Below are 9497 nucleotides of genomic sequence, written 5' to 3' on the forward strand. Positions count from 1 at the left end.
CACGAAGTCGCTTTTTCGATTGGGTGTGTTTTCCTAGCAGTGGCCCACCCAATCCACTGGTAGGGGGAAACGTAGAGGTCGAAGGGTCCATTGTGGTCCCACGAGCAGCTAGGGAACTAAAGGTCCACTCAGACAGAGCCCCGCGTGCCAGAGTAAGCCTTATACAACTGGGGTGCGGCAGGTGCCCCAGAGGTTGCCCGCTTGCGACTGTTCCACCCCAACAGCCATGCATCTTATAGGCGCGCAGCACACTGTAAGATTGAGGGCTTTTTTTTATAGAGGTTTACCTTCCTCGCAATCCAGGCGGTCAAGCCAAGATTACCATTCCCCGCAGCACACAACATTCTACCGCCGCGCCGTGCGGTGGTCGCTGAAGCATGTCCGGGGTTTACAGTGACAGGAGACTGGCGGCGCTGACCAGTCCCCAGCTCAGGACCCCGTGGTCGCCAAGCCCGTACTCAGCAAATGAATGCTGAGCCCCTGGGGCGGCGTGCAAGTCGCGGCCTCCCATAGTTCCTCCCGAGTCCAGGAGAATGGGGTACCACAGGGATCTGTCCTCAGTGTCTGCCTGTTTTTAATTGCAATAAACGGCTCGCTGCAGCGGTGGGAAATTCTGTCTCCGCTTCCCTGTATGCTGACGACTTCTGCCTTTACTGTAGCTCTATTGGCATTGCAGCTGCTGAACGTCAGCTACAGGGCGCTATCCGTAAGGCGCAGTCTTGGGCTGTAGCTCATGGGTTCCAGTTTTCGGCAGCCAAGACCTATGTTATGCATTTCTGCCAGCAACGCACTGTTCACCCGGAGCTGCGGCTTTAACTTGACGGCGAACTTCTTGCTGTGGTGGAGTCACATAGGTTTTTGGGGGTGGTTTTGGATGCCCGGTTGACTTGGTTGCCTCATATTTGACAGCTTAAATAGATGTGTTGGCAGCATCTAAATGCTCTGCGATGCTTGAGCCACACCCGCTGGGGCGCCGACCGATCTACCCTGTTACGGCTCTACCAGGCATTAATCCAGTCCCGTCTGGATTTTGGGAGCCTGGCTTATGGCTGAGCATCCCCATCTGCGTTGCGGGTGCTGGACCCAATCCTCCACAGCGGGATACGCCTTGCCACTGGTGCTTTCCGGACCAGCCCTGTGGACAGCATCTTATGGAGGCAGGTGTCCCTCCACTGCGGTTACGATGCCAACAATTACTGGCTGCTTATGATGTCCATGTTTTTAGCTTGCCCGGACATCCAAATCATCGTCTCCTGTTCCCGCAGTCAGTCGTCCATCTCCCGAAATGTCGGCCCCGGTCGGATTGTCCAATCGCCGTCCACGTCAAAGAGCTTCTCTCTGGGCTAGGGGTTTTCCCTGTTCCACCTCCTTTCCGGTTCCCTCTGCATACACCCCCGTGGTGTGTGCCTCGCCCTTGCCTTCAGCTCAAATTGGCACAGGGCCTGAAGGACTCAGTCCCTCCAGAGGCCTTCCACCGCCGCTTTTATTCCATCTTAGCCACGTATCAGGGCTCTGACGTGTTTTACAATGACGGTTCGATGGTTGCTGGTCATGTCGGTTATGCGCTAACTCTAGGGGATCATTCCGAACAACGTTCATTGCCGGCTGGCTGCAGCGTTTACACTGCTGAGCTGGTCGCCATCTATCGAGCCCTAGACTATATCCGCTCCTGCTCAAATGAGTCCTTCGTATCTGTAGCGATTCCCTGAGCGGTTTACGAGCTCTCAACCAGTGTTTCCCTCGTTCTCGTCTGGTGATGGCTATCCAGGAGTCGCTGCATGCTCTTGCCCGTTGCGGCCGATCTGTGGTCTTTGTGTGGACCCCCGGCCATGTTGGGATACTCGGCAATGAAAAAGTTGACCACCTGGCGAAGGAGGCCACCAGTAAACCATCTCTGGATGTTGGCCTCCCAGAGACTGATTTGCGGGCAGTCTTACGCTGCAAAGTTTTCGCGCTATGGGACGATGAATGGCGCGGTCTGACTACCCCTAACAAACTTCATGCCGTCAAGGAGACAACAACTGTGTAGCGCTCCTCTTTGCGAGTCTCTCGCAAAGAGTCTGTTGTCCTCTGCCGACTGTGCATTGGGCACACTCGGCTGACACATGGCCACCTATTGAGCCGTGAGGACCCACCTCTATGTCGCTGCGGCTCGGCATTGACAGTGGTCCACATTTTGTTGGACTCTCCACTTTTAGCTGTGCTCAGGCAGACATTTGCACTGCCTGACACGCTCCCTGCCCTTTTAATAGAAGACTCTGCCATGGTGGACTTAGTTTTGCGTTTTATTTGGGCAGGGGTTTTTTATCATTTAACCTGAGTGTTTATGTTTTTTTTAGTGTTGATTCTGGCTTTTAGCCTCCGATTTTAAACTGTGTTTTTAATGTGTTCTCAGTGGTTGGGTTTTCCTTTTTTTTTCTCTATGGTCGACCAACCACCGTCACACTGAGTGATTTTAATTTGTTTTGTCTGTCCTTTGTCTGAGTTTTTCTTGTCCTGTGTCGTCTGTTGTCTCCATTATTCGTTTTTACTCTGTGTGGGTGTTTTTAAGTTTTGGAACAAGGGACCGATGACCGTTGCTGTCTGGTCCCTTAAACCCACAAACCAACCAACCAACACGAATGGGCCCTACGAGGGTTGTAGGGTCGACAAGGTGGAAGAGGGGCAACCTGGCAATAATTCTTGCTCTGACAAATCGAGCCTCCTGCAGCAACGCATCTCTCGCACGGCCTTCATTCACCATTGGTGGTGGCTCACCTTCATCACTACTGCTGTCACTTTGATCTGCCCATGTTCCTTCACCTCAGCCTAAAGCACTCACACATTTGTTGTGCAAAACTGCACATGCATTTTTAATGAAGCCTGGTGTTGTACTCCAGTAATCCGTGTTTAAAAAAACACCTCAATCTGATGCGTAAGTGTCCTATCCTACTCCCCACAATGTGCCTATCTGTCATATGGGCTAGATTAAAACTGGCCTCTCTGCTGTTAGGTAGCCGACCAGTCACTGGTACATGGAGCCACGAGTCATAACGATATCCAGAATCCCATACTAAAAAAGAATATCATAAAAGTAAGATAAATATGTGCAAATAGTTGTATTTTATGTTAGCTTGTATTAAAGTGAAACAATGATTGCATTTAATATTTCTTTGCAGTTACCTTATAACTAGCTTTCTTGTCCTCCTCAATACAACTTTTCCATTTTCACTCTGAGTGCAGTGTTGGCACACACAAAGAAGTCATTCAACCACCCAGAGTACCTGGCCAAGATATTTGTGGTGTCACCGCCAGACACCACACTTGCTAGGTGGTAGCTTAAATCGGCCGCGGTCCATTAGTACATGTCGGACCCGCGTGTCGCCACTGTCAGGATCGCAGACCGAGCGCCACCACAAGGCAGGTCTCGAGAGACGTACTAGCACTCGCCCCAGTTGTACGACGACATTGCTAGCGACTACACTGATCGAAGCCTTGCTCTCATTTGCCGAGAGACAGTTAGAATAGCCTTCAGCTAAGTTAATGGCTACGACCTAGCAAGGCGCCATTTGTACCATTGCATGTACCTCAAGATAGAGTCTCACTTGTATCATCCAGAATGCTGTATACCAAAGGACAATATAAAAGTTAAGTGTTCTAGTAGCTACGTTCTTTTCTTTATCACATTCATTACGAATCCTGTTCCAGACTTAACGCCAGACGGCGTGAGTTGACGCATGCCCTTTCGGCTACTTCACTGTGGACTGGCTGCCTTAACAGTCCACTACAATATTTATGATCATCATGTCCAAGTCACATGTCTGATAGCATAAATGATGTTACTTACTACTTGAACTTATTGCTGTTAGGGCTTCATCTGCAGTAATTTCAGTTGTGCTCTTAAAGTCCTGTCTAGCCACACACACTCAGAAATTGCTACGTACTCAGAGAAAAAGGGTGAAGCTGACTTTGCTGTGGGCGTAAGCCGTAAATGGATGAAATTTTTAAAGGTTTCCACTATCAAGCTCCACAAAATTCCTTTCCATTGTTACATAAAAGTTGTAAATGCGCTTCAATAATTAATAACTAAACCATTTGCAGGAAAAAGTACAAAAGAGCCACTAGTAATTTCAGCTAACACTCATTTAATATATGTAAGCAGAGACGACATCTTGCAATTTAATCACATTTAAGCTTTAACAGATATTTACAGCCAGAATATTGACCAAACATGATTTTTTGGTGTTATAATCATTTGTAGTAATAGCAATACAAACCATATTTCTAACAAAGGAAAACTGTCTGTTATGAACTCACTTTCCACTCAGATGTGTGTGGGTGCTTCTTCAGTAAAACATAATCACTAAACCTGAAACTAAAATGACTTAGTATTTCTAAAATAACAAATTCTTGGTGAAACAAATCAGACTGAACCGAATGAGTGGCCATACTAAAACCTAACCACCTCTCGATATAGTTGTTGAAGAAACAATCAACGTAAGGACTATGAAGGTAAGATATGAGGAATTAGGGCTCATATGGAGGCATATAGATAGTCGTTTTTTCCTCGCTCTGTTTGCAAGTGGAACAGGAAGGAAGATGACTGTTAGTGGTACAGGGTGCTCTCCACCATGCAGCGACTGTGGCTTGCAGAGTATGTATGTAGATGTAGATGTAAAGAGGTGTGTGAATGTTGGAGCTAATGGGCTTCCCTTCATGATACATCTATCTCATTATGATGCCGACTGTTGTATGAAAAAATAAGATAACATAAAAGTGTGCTCAAATAACTCCACCACATCATTTTCAATAAACTGGGATACTAGATCACATCAAATCGAATCAGATCAAATTCTAATTATACATAACATGCCTCACACAATCAAAGATTGTGACAGAGGTGACGTGTCAATTCTAAAATTACATACAGAGTAATAAAGTTACAACACATTTGTTGTTACTTCATAAGATAGGCATTATTTTACATGGTTATGATTTTAAAAAATCCATGGTTATAATATGTGTGGTGTTACTTTTTCACACAGATACAATGTTACATCATTCATTCAAGAAATCTTCTACACTATAATAGCAACTACTTTTCAAATATTTTTCCAGGTCTCATTCTGCATTTTGTAGATTTAAGCCGCACTTCCCCTTCCAGAGTTTATTTGTATATTTTATGCCCATATAGTGGTGGAGTTTTCTCATATAGTTTTAGTCTGTGGGTAGTTAACATGTAACTTGCCCAATGTCTAGTCTCGTACTGAGGCAAGAAGCTCTTGCCCTAAAAAAGTTGTGGCTTTTTCTGTGAACATGGGAATCTCATATGTTCACTGTTTAGAATGGAATTATATCTAGCTTTTCAAATAATGTTTTGCAGAATTGTTTCTATTTAGCTCCTCCCAGGGCTTGGATGATGTCTTTGTAATCTAAAAACTCCGAGTAGATTAGGTTTCTCAGACCCCTAGAAAATTGTACTGCACATAACTAATGAATCAAAATCTGCATAATATACAGTTTTTTTTATTTTATTTTATTTTATTTTTTTTTTTTTTTTACAGCTAAACCAGTGATACTATATAAGAAGTTCATGACACACAAAAGACTGTTCAGCTGACTCTGTATTCTGTCCACATGATAACTCCACAACATATTTTTATTTTCTGATACATCAAGGCATTTGACACAGTTTGCACTATCCAATTTTTTGTCCATTTAACTTATCTCACTTATACATTGTGATGGTAGTTTTGTAGTGAAATGAACAATTTCTGCTTTGGTAATGTTTCATTTCGAAGTATCATTTTGGACCCAAGCCTTGACTTCCCCAAGTATGTGCTCAGTATGGTGGATTAAGCTTTCATTGGTTTTGCAGCACACTATTGCTGCTCAGTCAACTGAATCTGGCATGGTGTATCATTGGTGTAATATAAAAATAGTAGTGACCTTAATATTTAATCTTGTGGAACACCTAATTTTGTTTGTTTCCAACTAGAAAGGAATATCTTGCCATTGTTATTAACAAATACCCTTTCTTTTCTGTTTGCCAAGTATGTTGACATCCAACTAAGAGACTTTCCTTGAGAATCATAACTAATCAGTTTGTGGAATAGCAGATCAAATTTACTGTATCAAAGGTCACTGTATCAAGGTCACAGAATTTACCTGATACACATATTCTGTTATCGAGACAACTGATGCCTTTTGTGAACAATTCATTTATTGCATGGGTTATTATTTTACACAATGAGAATGATTTCGTAGCATATCATGGGATGAAGGATAATTTTCTATCTAATCACATGCATGCAGCTCTTTCAAATATTGTTGAAAAAATTGATAACAACGAGGTAGGCCTGTTGTTTCCCATGTCATCTTGTTTACCCTTTTTATGAATTTGTCGAATTTTAGCATATTATAACAAATGTGGAAAGCATTCATCTTCAAAACTCTGATTATGAGAGGGAATCAGTCTGCTACACTGTGACGAACTGTTTTTATTAGTCTGTACCTGAGCCACTGGAACATGTCACTTCAAGGTCACTCCCCAAGTGCCATAAAGTTGGCAGTATAACTGACAAACAAGTGAGAAATGCGAGGTGCTGCATCTTCTAAACCAATAACAGGACCGAAAAAAGCCAATTCCAGCATCAGTGCTACCACATTGCTGGATTCCGTATAAACATTGTATGTTAGTGCGCGACCGCCTGGAAAGTATTGCTTATCAGTGTGGGATCCGTACCAGATCGGGTTGACGGAGGAAATAGAGAAGATCCAAAGAAGAGCGGCGCGTTTCGTCACAGGGTTATTTGGTAACCGTGATAGCGTTACGGAGATGTTTAATAAACCAAGTGGCAGACTCTGCAAGAGAGGCGCTCTGCATCGCGGTGTAGCTTGCTCGCCAGGTTTCGAGAGGGTGCGTTTCTGGATGAGGTATCGAGTATATTGCTTCCCCCTACTTATACCTCCCGAGGAGATCACGAATGTAAAATTAGAGAAATTCAAGCGCGCACGGAGGCTTTCAGACAGTCGTTCTTCCCGCGAACCATACGTGACTGGAACAGAAAAGGGAGGTAATGACAGTGGCACGTAAAGTGCCCTCCGCCACACAACGTTGGGTGGCTTGCGGAGTATAAATGTAGATGTAGATGTAGATGTAGATGTAGATGTAGATGTAGACCACCTGCGTATGTGTTGTGTTACCACCTCGACTACAGTTTCTCTTTATGAAACAATGTCACCAAAACGATGTCATTCACCATGCGACAATCCGTTGCACCAATGAAGCCATTAAATAGTCAGGCTTTGGAATTGCTATGGAGAACACGTCAGTTTTACGAGCAAGAAAAACAATTTGTTTCTGTTCATGAGCATGCATCGATTCCCACCTATAAAGTTTTAGAGCATACATCGAAAACTCTAGGACTCAGTCAAAGAACAGTTATAAGGAAAGGAGTGCTACTTCAAAACTTACAAAACACCGAAGTAAACAGTGTGGAAGAAAGCCCCATCAGAAAAAAAGTGTGTTTTAAAGTACTCCTAGAAAGAAAAAAAAAAGCAGCCTCATCCTGTTACAGGTATTGATTCTTTCCAACCCGATGCAATTCGTCCGCACATATATGGATATTACAGAACGAAATAATACCCCACAATAGTGAAGTTGCCAATTTCTTTAAAGAAAAGTGAAATTTTCACAGGTGGGAAAACGTCACTTAAGATGTTTTAAAATGGAAGCCCATACTTTTTAACACCATTAGATGGACAAAAACTGTACTCAAAGAAACTCACATCATTGCAGCTCATGCCATTTTCTTACACAGAATTGTAGGAAAGGACATACACTCAGTCATATGGTTGGACGAAACCTGGGTTAACGTAGGAGAATCAGTTCAGAAATGCTGGACAGATAATACTCTGAATAGCAGCAGCCATCAGACAACAGGAAGAGGGTCCAGATTAATTATGGCCCATGCAGGATCTTCAAACGGTTTTGTGCTTAAAGGACTTTTAAGTTTTTGATCAAGATTATTGATGACTATCATGAGGATATGGACCACCCATGGTTTCTGAAGTGGTTTAAAAATTTGTTGCTCCAGTTTAGTGTTCCGACAGTGTTTGTGATGGACAATGCACTGTATTCCATGATTTTAGATAAAACTCCCACCACTAGTGACCGTAAAGAAACTATGGTGCAGTGATTGCAGGCGAGAGACACTGCTGCAGACATGAGCATGATAAAGTTGTTCTTATACTTGCTCGTGAAACAAAATAAGCCTGTGATGCCTAGATACGTTGTGGATGAAATTGCAAGCAAACAGGGACACTTGGTAATTAGGCTACCACCTTATCACTGCCATTTTAATGCAATTGAATTGGTTTGGAGTGCAGTCAAGGTGCACATTAGAAGTAACAAGAAGACTTTTACTATAACAGAAATGGAAAAGCTATACTGTAACAGAAGTGGAAAGCCTTTACGTGAGCTGTCAAGTGACATGTTTCACGAGCCCGGGTATAGTGCAAATCTTATCCTAACCTTCTGGTATGAAGATTTTTTGGGACATTGTGATTTTCATGACATCAGAGCTTGAAACATAGGAAAGCTTAAAACCTGAGCAATTTCTCTCTGCATACTATGGTTTGTACTTGGTGTGAGCAGTCACTAATTTATTACAATTAATGAAGAGGTTCGATCAGTAACATCTCTACTATTTTCATCATTTTAAAGTGGCACTTTCACTCCATTTCACTGCCAGCTTCACTTCTTATAACAGACCAAACAACTTTGGATTTGTTTTTACCATTTGAAATGAATCTATTGTTTGCAGAACACTGTGCTGTTTTATGTACACTGCTAAATGTTTTTTTTTTTTTTTTTTATACGTGCTTAATATCTAAGAAATTCAGAGTTCTGATGTAACTTTTGTCTTCACATGCAGTTTCCTCTTCTTAATGCCAGCCACTGTGATTCCTTTTGTTACCCATGATCTGCTTTTATGAGATTCAGTGTGTAATGTTACAAAAGAGAAGCATTCATTGAAAATATCCATGAATTTTATTGAGAAGGATTTTAAGTTGTCATTTGTTGAACTGTTTGCTGATTGATCACATAGTGAGGCTTAGTTTTTTTAAAAAAATGCCTCCACATTTTCTTGACTGAAGTTCCTTCATCTTTTTGTTGTGCAGCCTGAAATTAATGTTGATATTGCTTCAAATAGTACAGCATGGTCTGATCTCCTTAATATAGAATTTTTTTTCCTTTACTGTGTAACTATAACCAATTACAATATTATCAATATATGTTCAAATAGTTGCTCTAACTCTCTTACATTGGTCAAAATTGATATTTAGCCCATTTGTGGCAATCAGGTTTTTAAATATGAAGAAAATTTTTCTTCAGTTCTTACATCAGTGTTGAAGTCAGCACGTTTCTTGAGCAGTTTTCAGTTTTAACTTTATATACCAAAATTATCTAGAATAATGAGTTTATATGGCACCCAGGGATGCGATATGTAGTG

The sequence above is a fragment of the Schistocerca nitens genome, chromosome 10 (genome assembly GCF_023898315.1).
Source record: "Schistocerca nitens isolate TAMUIC-IGC-003100 chromosome 10, iqSchNite1.1, whole genome shotgun sequence".
NCBI lineage: Eukaryota > Metazoa > Arthropoda > Insecta > Orthoptera > Acrididae > Schistocerca > Schistocerca nitens.